Source organism: Balaenoptera physalus, assembly GCF_965194825.1.
Source record: "Balaenoptera physalus genome assembly, chromosome: 12".
In the NCBI taxonomy this organism is placed as follows: domain Eukaryota; kingdom Metazoa; phylum Chordata; class Mammalia; order Artiodactyla; family Balaenopteridae; genus Balaenoptera; species Balaenoptera physalus.
The window spans coordinates 22,423,742-22,439,152 of NC_138897.1; the positions used below are offsets into that span (position 1 = coordinate 22,423,742).

The window sequence follows — 15,411 nt, forward strand, 5'->3', positions numbered from 1 at the left end:
AGGTGAAATATGATCTCCCCTCTCCCCCAACATTTCTACAACAAACCAGAGATAAAATTTTGTTAACCTCATGTTTCTCATAGATTTCATTACAGTAAAAAGCCTCAAGACTGCTTGAAAAGTAGAGATCCAAGTGCCAAGAGAAAACCCCACTTCTCAAGCAGTGGATGACCTATCATTCAAAGTCACTGCATTTATAACACCCCAGATAACATTTGTACTCATCTAATCCATTTAAATGCTGGATTAGTGATGAAACTTAGTGAACCAAAAAGGAACAGTGGTTTGGATAAGGAGAATATGTTTAAGTTCAATTAAATGAAGTAAGATTTGTTTCTAACATTTCTCAACTTATTTCTCATCACCTCTTCACCCTCGAATAATACTTAATTAATACTTAGATTTTATGTTTTCAGTTTAATTCTGATTGGTCCCTGGGATGCTAATTTCCAGCAAGACAAAGTAAAGGTACCATGGAAGAGGACAATGACCTCCTATGTGTTAAGGAAAGAAATCTGATATTTGAAAATCTATTTGATAAATACTGGAGGGATTGAAGACTTCACGGTACTACGACCATGAGAAGCAATAAGGAGGAAACTAGCAATGCCTTTGTTTTCCTGCCTGCTGAGAGCTGATAGAATCTTAGGCTTAATACAGTCTTCTTGTGAAGTTATCACAGTGGAAAAATCCAACCTACTTTTACTTCCACCTACATTCCCAGGGAAGGGCATCAATCATTTGTGTTTTCCACACTATTACATCATCATTATCATAATTCAGCACTAACTGAGGGAACAGAATAAAGGAAAAAATATTCTTGGTCTTTTTCTTTACACAGCTAACGGTTTCACTGCAGAGAGTCTTTACGTGCATTAGCAAAATAACACCAAGCTGTACATGATTAGTAAAAACTAGGAATTGGAATTGGAAGCAAAATTCTTTAAGGCATTATGGGCTTGAGTACACTGGGACTTTAGAGGTATGAGCAAGAAATCTCTGGGGCGACGTCAATGAAGAGGTTGGACGTAAGGCAGCCCTCAGACAGTTTTTCTGAACTTCACTGATTAATGAGCACAACATTCAGTACTGCTTTGAGCAGATTTGGAAGTCACATGAAAGAGCTGCGGTGGCACCGGCTGCTTCTCTTAACAACATTGCTAATTCATGAGCAATCCCAGCTCTTAGAATATGGTAGAGATCTGAGTAGGAAGGATGCTTGAATTAGAACTTCTGAAACTCTGACTTGCAAACACATGACCAGGGGATTTTGTGAAAATGTAGATTCCAAAGCAGCAGATCTCGGAGGAAGGCTGGGTTTCTGCATTTCTAACAAGCTCCTATGCGACACTGATGCTGTGGATCCACAGGCCACACTTTGAGAAGAAAGGTATTAGAGGACAGTTGGGCATTTCTGAGGCCTTGGAGCTAACTCTTTTCCTCCGCGCAAGAAGAAGACAGCTACGTCTGGTCAAAAGCCATGTCTCTTGGAAGGTGATCTCTTTGTGGAGATCATTTTCATCTTGATCATATCTTTTGTTCCCGAAATGATAAAGCAAACGTTTGAGGTTTTTGTTTTGTTTTGTTGCTGTTTTCAGATTTATCTATTTGCTTATTTGGTAAAAAGAAAACAGAGCTCAATATTTTAATGTGATGTAAAAATAAACATAACTTTCCCCAAGTTTCACAGTAATTGTATGGCAGGTAGAAAAAGAAAAATAAAAGACCAAGCAGAATGAATGAAGAGTGGTTTATCCCAGAGGGATGGAATTATGAGGAAGTTTCCTTTTTCCAACTCAAATATTTCCATAACATTTGAATCTTCACAATAAGCACAGATGTCTTTTTAGGCAGAAATTATAATAAAAATAAGGATATAACTAAACATCAAATTTTGAGAGGACCAGGTTGTCATCTCTACATGGCTGTCAGCTCTGTCATGCTAGTCGTATCACTTTGGTCTGCTGTGATCTTACATGAGACAAATTGGGCAACTGCATATTCTTCAACATTTGTAAGAAATAGGACAGAATCAGTAAGTTTTAAACTTCCAAGTTTTAGGATTAGTGCATTTTATACATGAATCCACGTTCCCATATCTAATCATGAGTGAAAACAATGCATTCTTACTAGCAGTTCCAAACGGGTGCTTTCTTTTCTAGCAGCAGCAAAATAATAAAATGGTTCAGGAACTGAACATTTGTATCCAACTTCACTTTTGGCTTAGTTAAGCAAAATCATCATCCCCGAATAAAGGCTTTCAATGTTTTTCAAACAATTTTCCTTGCTGAGAGGGCTCTTTTTCATAAAATCATACAATGGTCCCTGATTTTTTTTTTAAAAAATATGATGCACCATCTCTTTAACAGAAAATTGGGTTACTGATTAATTGATTATATGCTGCTCGCAAATGCCAACTTAAGCACAAGGAAGGAGACGCTACTGAATGTTCATAACTCAAAGGCTGCAAGACCATGCTACATGGTTGCATTATTACCGTCTTCTATTTTAATGAAGACATAGCACAGCACTTTGTTGGCCTAATTTACACGATATATCAAAACTATGAGAAATGCCCTTACACTACGATGGGAGAGAAATTACAACGCATATGTGAATTACAGAGCTTAGCCTGGTTGTTACGGTAGGGCATTAGCATTCCAAAGTTGTAGTTGGAATGTTAGTCTTTTATAAAGGTGGCAGTGGATTTCTTTTCAGAGGAAATTAAAGTGCATGAAGCTGTCTTATAACCTGTTAGTGAAAACTGTGACATTTGAAAACGATTAACAGAAAATTGATTTTTTATTTAGATACTCAATAATCTAGAAGTGTCTAAATAACAAATGGATCATAGGAATATACCAACCACTTGGAGAGGATGAATGAATATTATAAAAATAATAATATAGTAATAATAACATCAACTATTTATCTAAGAATCACAGCATGAATTCAAGAATGTGTGTTTTGAAGCCAGGATTTGAATCATAGGTCTGCAATTTACTAGCATGGAGCCATGAGAAAATTAGCTAACATCTTGGTGTTTCACTTTTTCCACCTGTAAAAGGGCATAATATTAGGTCCTCCCTCATTGTTTTACGGTGAGAGTAAATAATTTAATATGGGAATGCACAACAGTTCGGACTGAGTGCGATTGCAAGTGACAGAAACCTCATTACAATGGTTTAAAACCAAATAGAGCAACAAGGTCCTACTGTATAGCACAGGGAACTATATTCAATATCCTGTAATAAAACATAATGGAAAAGAATCTGAAAAAGAATATATATATATAAAGTTATATATATGTATAACTGAATCACTTTGCTGTACAGCAGAAATTAACACATTGTAAATCAACTATACTTCAATAAAATAAATTTTAAAAAAACAAATAGAGGTATTATTCCTTATATTAACAGGAAGTCTTAAAAGGAGCAGTCCCAAGAAGGTATTGTTGCTCAAGAAAGCCATCATGGACTCAAATTTCTCCTCATTTCCTTCTCATTGTCCTTAATAGGTGAACTAGTGCAGAATGGCTATGACTTAGGGCCTCAATGCTGCTGTCCAGACAGAAAGGAGAAAGTAACAAAGGGGAAGGGGGCAGTTCTGAGGTCGGGAGAGTAAACTTTTTCCCAAGGAGTCTCCTGATTTCACACCATTCACCAGAACTATGTCACGCAGACACTCCTAGCTGCAAGGGAGTCGGGGAAACAGAGTCTTTTAGCTGGCATACTGCTGAATAGAATGGAAAATATCCCTTTATTAAATAAGGAAATAGATGGGCAATAAATATGTCATGCACAATACCTGTCATATCACTTTATTTTTAAAAATTCTTTTCTCCATTGAAGCTCCTTGCCTCTCTCCTTCTTTATTTATTTATTTGGCCACACCGAATGTGGAACTTAGTTCCCTGACCAGGGATAGAACCCAAGTCCCTTGCATTGGAAGCATGAAGTCTTAACCACTACACCACCAGAGAAGTCCCCCTGCCATGTCACTTTAAACCACACAGAGTCTCATAAATACTGGCTGTTAATATTATTCTACATTTTTGTACTTTATATATGCCTCAGCCTCAGTGAGACTAACCATGGTATATGCATCTGAAAACACAGACATTTCTTTGCAGTGGCTCATTTACACAGGGGAGATTTAAAGTACCGCTTAAAGAAGAAGTTCCATTGGTGACCTGGAGACAGAAAGGCTAAATCTACAGGGAGATAAGACATGGGGCATCTGTCCTCAAATCAGCCCTTCAACTGAATCTGAGTCATATGTAGAGAAAAGTTACAGACCCTAGTTAAAAGAATTGTTGTCTTAAAGGGTTTTGTGAAACAAGGGACTCAGGCAGTTTGATAAAGCTTAACAGAGAGGAAGAGGCTATAGAGATACCCTGTCTCTGGACATAATGCTCAGGCACTGGAGAGGTTCTAGAGCTTGCACAGCCTTACACAAAGCAGCAAAGGCCAAATCCAAGAGAGGAGGCAGGACATCTGGCAGGAGACGGAAGCTCTGGGAAAACATAGAAGAAGTTCAGCAGGCATGCCAGACTGCCAGATACACATTGATGACACACCTCCCCTCCAAGGACTCCTAAAAATATGCAAGGAAGGCACTGCAGGAGGCTGAAGGCCCGTTTTAGAGAGTGGGGAGCATTCGTGACAATGAGGAGTAATCTAGATTGTGTATGTGTTAACTTATTTAATCCAGACTAATACTAGTATAGTCTTGCTAGTTACTTTTTTTTAGTGCTTAGTGCCTGGGTCACAGAATATATGAAATAATTCACATGTATTTTCTCAAAAAATGTTATAAACACTGTCTGAATTAGGTATTCTTCTACTTTACAGATGAGGAAACTAAAGCACAGACAGGTAGAGTATCTTATCCCATTTAGAAAGTTCTAGGGCTGGAATCTGCACTCAAGTGCACCTGACTCAAAGATTATACCCTGAGCTCAAAGACTGGCTTGACAAGTAGAGAGCTACCATGGTTAATTTTTGGAGAGAATGTACAGCAAAATACAGTGGTTTTCAAAGTTAAGTATGCATAAGACTCACCTAGAAAGTGTGCTAAAAATGTTATTCCTTAGTCCCCCCCTGATATGTCCAGGATTCTAATTCAGGTGGTGTCAGGTGGAGCCTAGCAATTTGCATTTTAAAATATGCACATATCACAGTGATGCAACCATACTTTGAGAAAAGTGCTGGGATAATAAGGGTTGTAGAAACATCATCTATAATTCTCAAAATAATCACACAAGAACGAAACTACCATCTTTGTTTTAGAGGAAGAAATTAGTTTACTAGGATTAAGTACTCTGCTGGTTTTTCCACTCTGACAAAACAAAATAGGATGTTTTTAAAAATCATTTTAAAAATTTTAGAATAGTTTTAGATTTACAGAAAAATGTGAAGACAGTACAGAAAGTTGCTATATATCCCATGTGAAATTTCCTCTCTCATTAGTAACATATTATTATGGCAGCTTTACTAAAATTAATGAATCAGTACTGATGTATTATTATTAACTAAAGTCCAGACTTTATTCAGATATCTTTAGTTTTTACCTAAAGTCCTTTTTCTGTCCCAAGATCCCACAAAAGACAGCATATTACATTTCATCATCATGTCTCCATAGGCTTGCCTTGGCCCCAACAGTTCCTCGGACTGTCCTTATTTTTAATGACCTGGATAGTTTGAGGAGTATTGGTCAGGTATGTTGTAGAATGTTCCTCACCTGGGGTTTGTCTAATCGTGATTATACTGGGGTTATGGGTTTGGGAAAGGAAGTTCACAGAGATGAAGTGCCACTGTCATCACATCCTCCCAGGGGTACATGCTCTTATCATGGTTTGTCATTGTCGACGATGACCTTGATCATCTGTCAAGTTTCCCGCCCCCCTCCCCCGTAAAGTTACTCTCCCCCTTCCCCTTGCATCCTGTACTTTTTGGAAGGAAGTCACTCTGCACGGTCCACACCGAAAAGAGTAGGGGTTATACCCACCTCCTTGAGGGTAGGTTATCTGTATAAAGTATTTGGAAATCTTCTGCATGAGAGATTTGTCTCCTCTCTTCCATGTATTTATTTATTTATTAAGGAATTTATTTATAGTAGTATAGACCCATGATATTTATTTTGTATTTTGAGTTATAATTCAAAATTACTTGATTTATTGTGTTGCTCAAATTGTTCCAGCTTTGGCCATTGAGAGCTTTCAGTTAGCTCCTGTGTCCCTTTGACACACTCTATCATTGTGCATTTTTCTTTCTTTCTTTTTTTTTTTGAAAGAACTTCCGTATTCTCTGGAACTTACCTATTTCCAGCCTAAGCCTTAGAATCAGCCTTTTCTCCAAGGAACCCTTGTTCCTTTTACTGGAGAATGCTATTAGAAATTAAGATTTGCATGCTAGATGTCATTTTTTTAAGTACATGTACTTTTGGAAAACCAAAAAGACAGATGCCCTTCATTTTGTTGGTTTTTTGCCCTTGCTTTTGGAAGGTGTCAGATATAACTAGTGAGTAAATGGATTAAAAGTCAGAAAACTTGGGTTTTTCTTACAGAATTAGTAAGTTCTACGTGACCTTAAACAAGTAATGGACCACCAGTCTTCATAACCTCACTCACAAAACATGTAAGAAGAACTAGCTCTTCTGCCCACTTTTTAGATGTTTTGGGAGAGGAATTTTGATAATGGATGTGAAAGCCATTGGAAAATATAAAATATCAGACAAACATAAGGCAACATCATCATCATCATCACCATTCATCAATTATTAGTTACCATAATCTTACGTGACTATTTTGGGTGAAAGAACAAAGGAAGAGCTATTTAAGCTGAAAATTCTGTGCTGGGCTACCTGCCCTTTAGCTGTAAAAAGTATAGAAAATCTTTTATGGGCTAGCTAACACCCTTCATGCATTAGTAATAAAGGATTTTGGCATCTTGAACCAAAGTTTTCTATACATTTTTGAAGCTCTCCTAAAAGGAAAAGGATGGAAACATTAATTTCCAGCACAGACTTATTCCAGCAGTGCTGGGGCCTGAATTGGCTTTTGCAGCTACTACATCTCAGAGTTCAAAATGTGGTGCATGATGGGATCTGTCTTCTCCTGAGCACTCTGTCCTTCTGAGACCTCCCTAAAATTATTAGGAAACGGCTTGCAGATAAAACCTCTTCATTCTAAAATTACATTATTTATGCTGCCAAAGCTACTTCGCCAGATGACCTTGTCATTTCTCTCTCCCTTTTCTCCTTGGCTATCGCAGATCTGTTGTGGAAGAGGCTAGTGAAGCCACTGCTGGTGATGGGAACTGGTGGCCGTGGCCAGTGGGTAGCTGACTCATGGAAGTGAAGCGTTCACCATCTTTCCTCTTGTCTTCCAGATCCTGGACACGTAAAGAAGTGTCCACACAGGAACATCCCAAACACCCTGCCCACCAGAATTGTCCTCTTTATTCATGAAGCCCTTCTGACAGCGTTTCTCTCTCTTCCTCTCCTCTATCTATACTTCTCAATCATTTGGTTCTTAATAATATGTTGTCTTGCAGCTCTGCTTGTCTTTTTTTTTTTTTTCGTGTTTAAACTGCCTAGGTTTTATTTCCCCAAGCATTCTATTCATTCTATGAGAACAGTGGTAGTAGGTAAGATGCTTTTTATTATACATCCAACGTTAAGAGCCAACAAATATGATAAATCAAACCTGGTCTCAATAAACATCTGCTGAATGAACAGATAAAAACAGAAATAGCTAAGTGCTTACTATGTACCAAGGACTGTGATAATCCTTTAGTGTGATTCTCCTTGTTTAATTAACCCATTCAGCAATGATTTTCCCAGTTTTAGGGATAAGGAGGGAATCATAATGAGGGTCACGAAGTTAAATCTTGGTAGAGCCAAGATTTAATTCCATGTGTGCAGAAATGTTTCGTGGCACTCATTCCTAGATTTGTGGTTTGGGTGTTCAGTTAACTTCTCTGAAACCCTGTCTCATCATCAGGACAATGAGACGGTCATCTCAAACAATTGCTGAAGTCCTTTCCTGCTTGACTGATGTGCTGAAACACATGAAGAATTGACCTTTCGACCTTTTCATCCTGGGTGCCCGTCTTGTATCCATCATCTTGTCTTGGCTTCCACTGACTTCTACAAAAATAGTATTTTAATTTTTTTTTTTAATAAATTTATTGTTGGCTGCGTTGGGTCTTCGTTGCTGCACGTGCGCTTTCTCTAGTTGCGGTGAGCGGGGGCTACTCTTCATTGCGGTGTGTGAGCTTCTCATTGCGGTGGCTTCTCTTGTTGCAGAGCACGGGCTCTAGGTGCATGTGCTTCAGTAGTTGTGGCACATGGGCTCAGTAGTTGTGGCCCACGGGCTGTAGAGCACAGGCTCAGTAGTTGTGGTGCACAGGTTTAGTTGCTCTGCAACATGTGGGATCTTCCTGGACCAGGGCTCGAACCCATGTCCCCTGCATTGGCAGGCGGATTCTTAACCACTGCACCACCAGGGAAGTACCAAAAATAGTATTTTAATTTTTTGACTCAACCCAGTCTTCAGGAATGGTTCTCCTAAGGAAAACACAGAGTCTATCCCTGGGATTATTATGTTGGAAGTATTTATACACCTATCTTACCTTGTTTCATTTTCATACCTGTGAGTTGACAAATGCCTTAGATGCAGTAATAACAGGGCTTAAAGAGATAGCAAATTCTATAGACTTCACATACTTGCATTTTAGTGTTTGCAGGATTCTGAAGGGTCTTCAGCAGTGTCGTGAAGGCACTTGGGAATTTTTCCCAAGAACTCTGGAATGGCACCAATAAAATTAGTAAGAGTGCCATGTAAAGGAAAAAACAATCAAGCAAAAAGAAGGTGAGAGGGAAGAGGAGAAGAAAATAAAATTCTCTGGAAAAAGCTGAGTACTCATATGAAATGTAATATATCCTTAACTGAACTTGGCATGGCTTGTGCATAAGAGTAACTTCAGATTCTGTGCAAACTTGAGAATAACCATTATATGGAAATCAATTAGTGAGTATTTGTTAGATAATTAATATGCACCCAGCATTATACAAGGCACATTAAAACAAAAGTATTAGACATGCTTCTCTAATAAATAAATTATCCTACCATCTCCAATATATCCTGATACTGAAAATAAGCTGTTTCTGACAGTTTGGGGACCAGGTAGTTGGCAAAAAAAAAAAAAAAGAAAACCTTCAAGTTTGGACATCAAATTTTATGTTAGCACAGGTTTAGAGGGTAAGGACTTCTATGACCCAAAACGACAGCCAAGGTACAAGTTAGTTGTAAACCATCAAATGGTGACCCATGTTCTCTGATGGAACAACCCCCTCTTAATAGGCCTTGCAGCCTGCCCCCACTTATTCTTCCATCTGGCTAACAGCATGTTGGCTACAATACCACGACACTACTGAAGACCCTTCAGAATTTTCCCCACTCCCATCCCCACCCCAGGTACGTAATTTAGGGAGACCAAACACTCCAGTTTACCTGGGGTTGTCCTGCTCTTAACACTGAAAGTCCTGCTTCCTAGGAGACCTCTCAGTCCTGGGCAAACAGGAACAGCTGGTTGCCCCCTAAATGCTGCAGCATCAGGACCAGAGCCATCAAGCTCTCCCACAGGCCTATTCCTCTTTGTATGTCCTACTCCCTCCACCTATGAGTTTGTTCTCCTTCTCTTCCTTTAATTCATTCTTGAAGATTGATTAAATTATCTTCCCTAAGCTATAGGCTATGAAATGCATTTTTTCCCTGAAAGGCGGTTTCACCCTTCTATAAACAGAACTTTATTCTAGAGGGAAAAAAAAAAAAACCAGCAGCCTTACATAACCTTTCACAAAAGCCCTACTCATTTTCTACCAGGACCTGAAAAGGGCCTACATTTCATGAGCGAAGCAGAAAACTTCTCTCACCAAGAGGAACACTAGTGATTTTCATTCAGATTGATCCAATCTGCACAGCTGAACCCCCAGGTTCTCTTCTTGTAGAGTCTGATTTGGAGCACGCCAGTTAAAGCTCCTCTCTCTGCCAGGCAGTGCAGAGCAAAAAGCTTCAAAACCTCGCACTGAGCTTTCTGTCTGTAAAGCTTTACTCTTCTTCCAAAATCTCAGTTACGCCCCTTCTCCCCCTGCCACAGAGGCCCAGGCAAGTGAACATCTGGTCTGTTTCATGCCCTGAAGACCGTTCCCCATCAAAAGATGAGAGTCAGCATGGGGTCACTGGCAGGGTCTCACTTTGAGCACCTGTGAGCTTTTAGCATCAGACCCAAGAGGCAGAGAAGGGAGGGTGAGGATGGACCCAGGGCCCAATGTCCCTTTCGAGTGCCTGCCATTTTCCTTGCATCTGAGTATTTTTAAGGAGGAAAGGGGATAGAGGGAGGAGAAAATATGGAACGCAAAGCCGCAGACCCTTTTACAATGTGCCTTCTTCCTTGAGCATTGATAAGAAGGGAAAAGGCAGGTGGAATACCCAGAGAGCATTTTCAAGGGCCTTTAATCTCAAGGAAAAGGAAACATGTCATGGTCTCCAAGAAATACATTAGCTGCTAAATTACACACCAGAAGGCTCTTGGATGTTGGTGTAGTTCGCCATTCCAAGACCAGTTCCTGAAGCCAAAGTCCTCCAAAGAAGCTTCAAGCTAAGATTAAACAAGTATGGATGGAGCCTTTTCCCATTGAGTAGATTTTTACAAAGAAATCGAGCCCAGGGGCACTTCCATCAGTGGGTTTTCAGTCTCCTAGGGCAGTGTTTCTCAGTCACCTGGGATTCTCATTCAGTAAGTCGAGGTCTGGACTCACTTTCTGTTTTCCTAAAAAGATCCTGGGAGATGCAAATGCTTCTGGTCCATGGGCCACACTTTGAATAGCAAGGTCCTAGGACACTGATTCTCAAACTTGGCTACACGTTGGGACAATCCATGGAGGTTTAATAACTATGTGTGCTGGGCCTCATCTCAGAGATTCTGATTCTATTGTACAGGATAGAGCTGGGCATTAATACCTAGCCAAGGTGAGAGTGTCTTCTTCAGAGAGAAGATTCTCGGGACATATTATACCTGGCACTGCACGTTAACCGAGCAAGCACTAGCCTCCAGGTGTTCATGCTAAGTAGATGCTGGACTCAATGGGTCTGCAGGAAATGGATGTGGTTAACCAAACAGTAGTTAAAGGAGGAGGTTAATTTGGATGAGGGATCCACAGGAGGTATGTCATACGGCGCCAAGTTTGATCAATATTGTACCGTGTCAGGTCTAACCTAGCTGAATCTGTTAGCCTCTGAATCTAGCAAAGGCATGGACCATGGACCACTAAGCCATGACCCACTAAACGAAGCATGGGCTTGATTTCAAAATTGCTGTTAAGAGTCTGACATCTTATTTTATTTCTAAGTCTTTAAAATCAACTACAACAATGAAATTGAGGAGGGTTCTAGAGTGGCCTGCCCATGCCTGTGAAATTTGCTATATGCAGACTATTCCAGTATAAATCTAGCCCATAGTAGGATAATACTAAACACAGCTAGCCTTTAGAGAACATTTAAGGGTCAGCCATTGGAATGGATATCATTTATCTAACTGTTGGAGTGAGTTGATCTCCAGTTTAGAGATGGGAAAGAGAAGTCGATTTTGTCTCCATTTTACAGATGGGGAAGTCGAGGTCAAGTCCACTAGCTGACAGGCTTCCCCCCCCCCCAGCTTGTGCCACGTCTCTCATCATAACCCAAGACCACAAGACCATGCAGCCAACTCCTTTGCAACTTGGCAGCAGTGGAGGAAAGGGGATGCAAGCTCAATGGCTTCTAAATGAGCTGTAACTTAAAGCTAGGCGAACACTCATCCATTTTTCTTAAGGAACAGTAATAGAAAGAAAAGTATACAACAGGAGCATCTTGAAAAAATAAGCTGCAAACATTTTTAAATCTTGGGTTCAGTTTCCTTTTCTTAAAAAAGTCACCTAGAGTTATCAGGCGTACATTTCAAAGGAGGCCACGGGAAAAAGAAATGTCTCCGTGCCAATCTTATTTGAATAGAAAAGGTAAAGTCCTGTTTCTCTCTGTTCAGTGGAAGTAGCTTTCAGAGTGGAAGTAGCCTGTTACACATGCTCATTAATAATCACTTGCATTCATCTAGCTCTTTACACTTTGCAAAGATTTTTTTTTTCCCCCATGTTACATTGTGTCCACACAACCCCATAGGTATTTCTAAACATGTGGGATAGGTAGGTTCAAAAATTCACACCTGGGGCTTCCCTGGTGGCGCAGTGGTTGAGAATCTGCCTGCCAATGCAGGGGACACGGGTTCGAGCCCTGGTCTGGGAAGATCCCACATGCCGCGGAGCAACTGGGCCCGTGAGCCACAACTACTGAGCCTGCGCATCTGGAGCCTGTGCTCCGCAACGAGAGGCCCCGATAATGAGAGGCCCGCGCACCGCGATGAAGAGTGGCCCCCGCTTGCCACAACTAGAGAAAGCCCTCGCACAGAAACGAAGACCCAACACAGCCATAAATAAATAAATAAATAAATAAAATATACCCAAAAAAAGTTAAAAAAAAAAAAAATTCACACCTAATAGTCAATAAAATCAGGGCAAGGATTACCTACTCAAATTGCTTAAATTTTTAAATGATTGTGCTGAAACTCGAAAAAGGTCTTTGTTGTGAATTCATTTCAATGCATTCAACCAATATTTATGAGTATGAGTAGCTACTATCTTCAAGAGAGGATCCAAGGGTATTCTCCAGCCTCAGCCAAGCCATCATCATGCTTAGTTCTCCTAGATCAGGTTACACTCATCTTCTTTGAATTCACTATGCCTCCATCCACTACGCAGCCTTTGCACTCACCCTTCTCACTAGCATTTTCTCCCCTGCCTCTCCCTAAACATCCCCTCTTTAACCACGTTTACTTATTCTTCGGGTGCCAACCACAACTTTCTCAGGGGAGCCTTCTTTGAGCTGGATCTGAGCTGCTCTCCTATAATTCTTTCTTTCAAAGGCTTATCTCATTCGAAATAATGGACTTATTAACATATTTATTTGCTTAGCATTTCCATCCACTGCATTCAAAGTTCTATCATCACCTTAGCACAATACCTGGCACGCACTCAATAAATAAGGAAAGAAAGGGTCAGGGAGGTCTGAGGATGTATGTATAGCAATAGGCTGCCAGATCTGCCACATAAAACTCCATATCCTCATTCTTGCCAAACATGAGCTTGGTTTAAACATGATTGACAACTTTTTACACTCCTTTCTTTTTGTTTTTCTTTTGTTTTGGTCAATCAATCTATGGATACAAGGATGAATGAATTGGCTCTGTCACCCCATCTGGCGAGCATTAATATATTAATGATATAATGTATAAACATGGTAGTTGATATTTTTCAGAGTCTACCCTGCTTAGTTTGTGCTTCTTCTCTTAATGAGTACTTTGTTCTGCCTTGTAACCCATTTAGCTATGTCTGTGCCTGTCACCTTCTCTTAGTGATAAACTCTTGGAGGGCAGAGACACATTTAAGCCTTTCATTTAATTCTTTGTAACCCATAGTAAATGTTTAGTAACTATTATCTTGAATAAAAGTCTTCATCTTATTTGATCCTTATAATACCTCAATGATTTTGTCAGGCATTGATAGTCCTACCTGAAAAATGAGGACTTAAAATTTGAGAGACAAAATGTGTGTCCATGAATGGCTGTACAATAAGGTAAACGCTATGCTAAATCTGTATTTCCTAACATATGACTTGGGAGAGCTTACTTAGAAGAGCACATTAAATTTGGGGCACTTGATTACCAGAAAGATATAAACAAACTAGAGGGAGTTCAGGTAAGAAAAATAAACATGATTAAGCTTCTGGAGAGGTATGAAGAAAGATTAAATGAACTAAATATTTACAGTCTGGTTAAGTGAGGACTCGGGGGGAGGCAAGAATGATTTATGGCTAAAATTATCTAACAGGCTTCAGCACAGAAGACACAGAATGCCACTGAGGAGGGCAAACAGGAACCAGGAGCTGGGTGACAGGAGTGACAGGAGGAATGTTTAGAACAGGACTATCTAAGATGAATTGTAAGATGAAATTTTAACAGCAAGAACTGATATGCTGCTGAAAAGTTTCAAGGGAAACAGTGAACAAACCATCCCTGGAGACATCTCAAACCAGAAGGGAAAATAACTAGAAACTGTCCTGCAGGGAACAGCTCTGCCCAGACATTAGACATGAAAAGGACAGCTTTGCAGATTTTCTCTCTAATTTATATTCTTCCGGGATCCCAAGCGGCTGAGCAGAGATGTGGGAACAATGGATTGAGGACTCCGGGCGCAAGGGGTTTGCTTAAATGTCTCAGCCTTGGCTCACATCTCTAATGAGTCGGCACAGAGGCAACACCCCAGAGAAGCCACTGCTAGCATAGCCAAGGCTTTATTCCATCCAGGGCCCTTCATTAGTCTGTCCCGTGGGAAGGGGTGAAGCAATTAGGGACGCCCCCCCCAAAACTGGGAGGTGTGCATATGCCCTTGTGCAAGCATGGGTTTTTTTGAAACCCACAGTCATATATGTAACAATGATCCTGGGCCTGTGTACTATACCATATTGGAAACATACCCAAGTTCAAGTGCCAGATTAGGATTTTAACTCATACTTGGTATCAAGCATTATAACTCTGTGATTTAGTCATCTTTGAGTTCTGTCATATTCAGGGGATTTATAAGGTACCTCAAATTAAGCCTGGCACCTCAGATCCAGCTTCCCTGTAAGTGACATGCTGCACAGACATAATAAATAGGATAAAGCAGGATACTGACATGGCAAGAGTTACTCTAGGTAATCAACAATCCTACAGTGACTAAGGATCTCTCTTCCAGTCTAAAGTAAGTGTTCATTCTGGAAAGCTGTTTAGGGAAAGTCTGGGCTAAAGTAAGCATGATACAGTATCAGGCAACAACTTCCTAAAAGTTAGATGACCAACCACATCTAAACCTAAAAGCAAACGTTGCTTAGTAGGAAAAACAGAATAACTACTAACAGTAATAGTATTGACGCCACAAAGCAAATGGCTGCTCAGTTGGAAAAACAGAATCATAGACGTACCTTGCTGAAATCACAAATGGCCAATAAATTGATGGGAAAAAATGTTCAACCTTATTAGCAATCAGGGAAATGCAAATTAAGACCACAGTGAGATGCTAATCCACATCCAGCAGATGAGGGCAAATTAAACATATGACAATACCAAGTACTGGTGGAGACATGGAACAGAGAAGATTGTCCTTTGCTCCTGGTAGGAGTGTCAATGCAAAGTTCAATGCAACTTGTCATTGTCCCCTAAAAGTAAAGATGCCCTTTCTATGACTCAGCAACTCCATCCCTAGACATGCACTCTA

General features: G+C 40.1%; 1 protein-coding gene across 1 annotated transcript in view; it reads right to left on the bottom strand.

The window, feature by feature from the left end:
• DCC (DCC netrin 1 receptor) overlaps positions 1-15,411 on the bottom strand; it is a 1,180,955-nt gene that overhangs the window by 1,146,024 nt on the left and 19,520 nt on the right. The window lies entirely within an intron of this gene.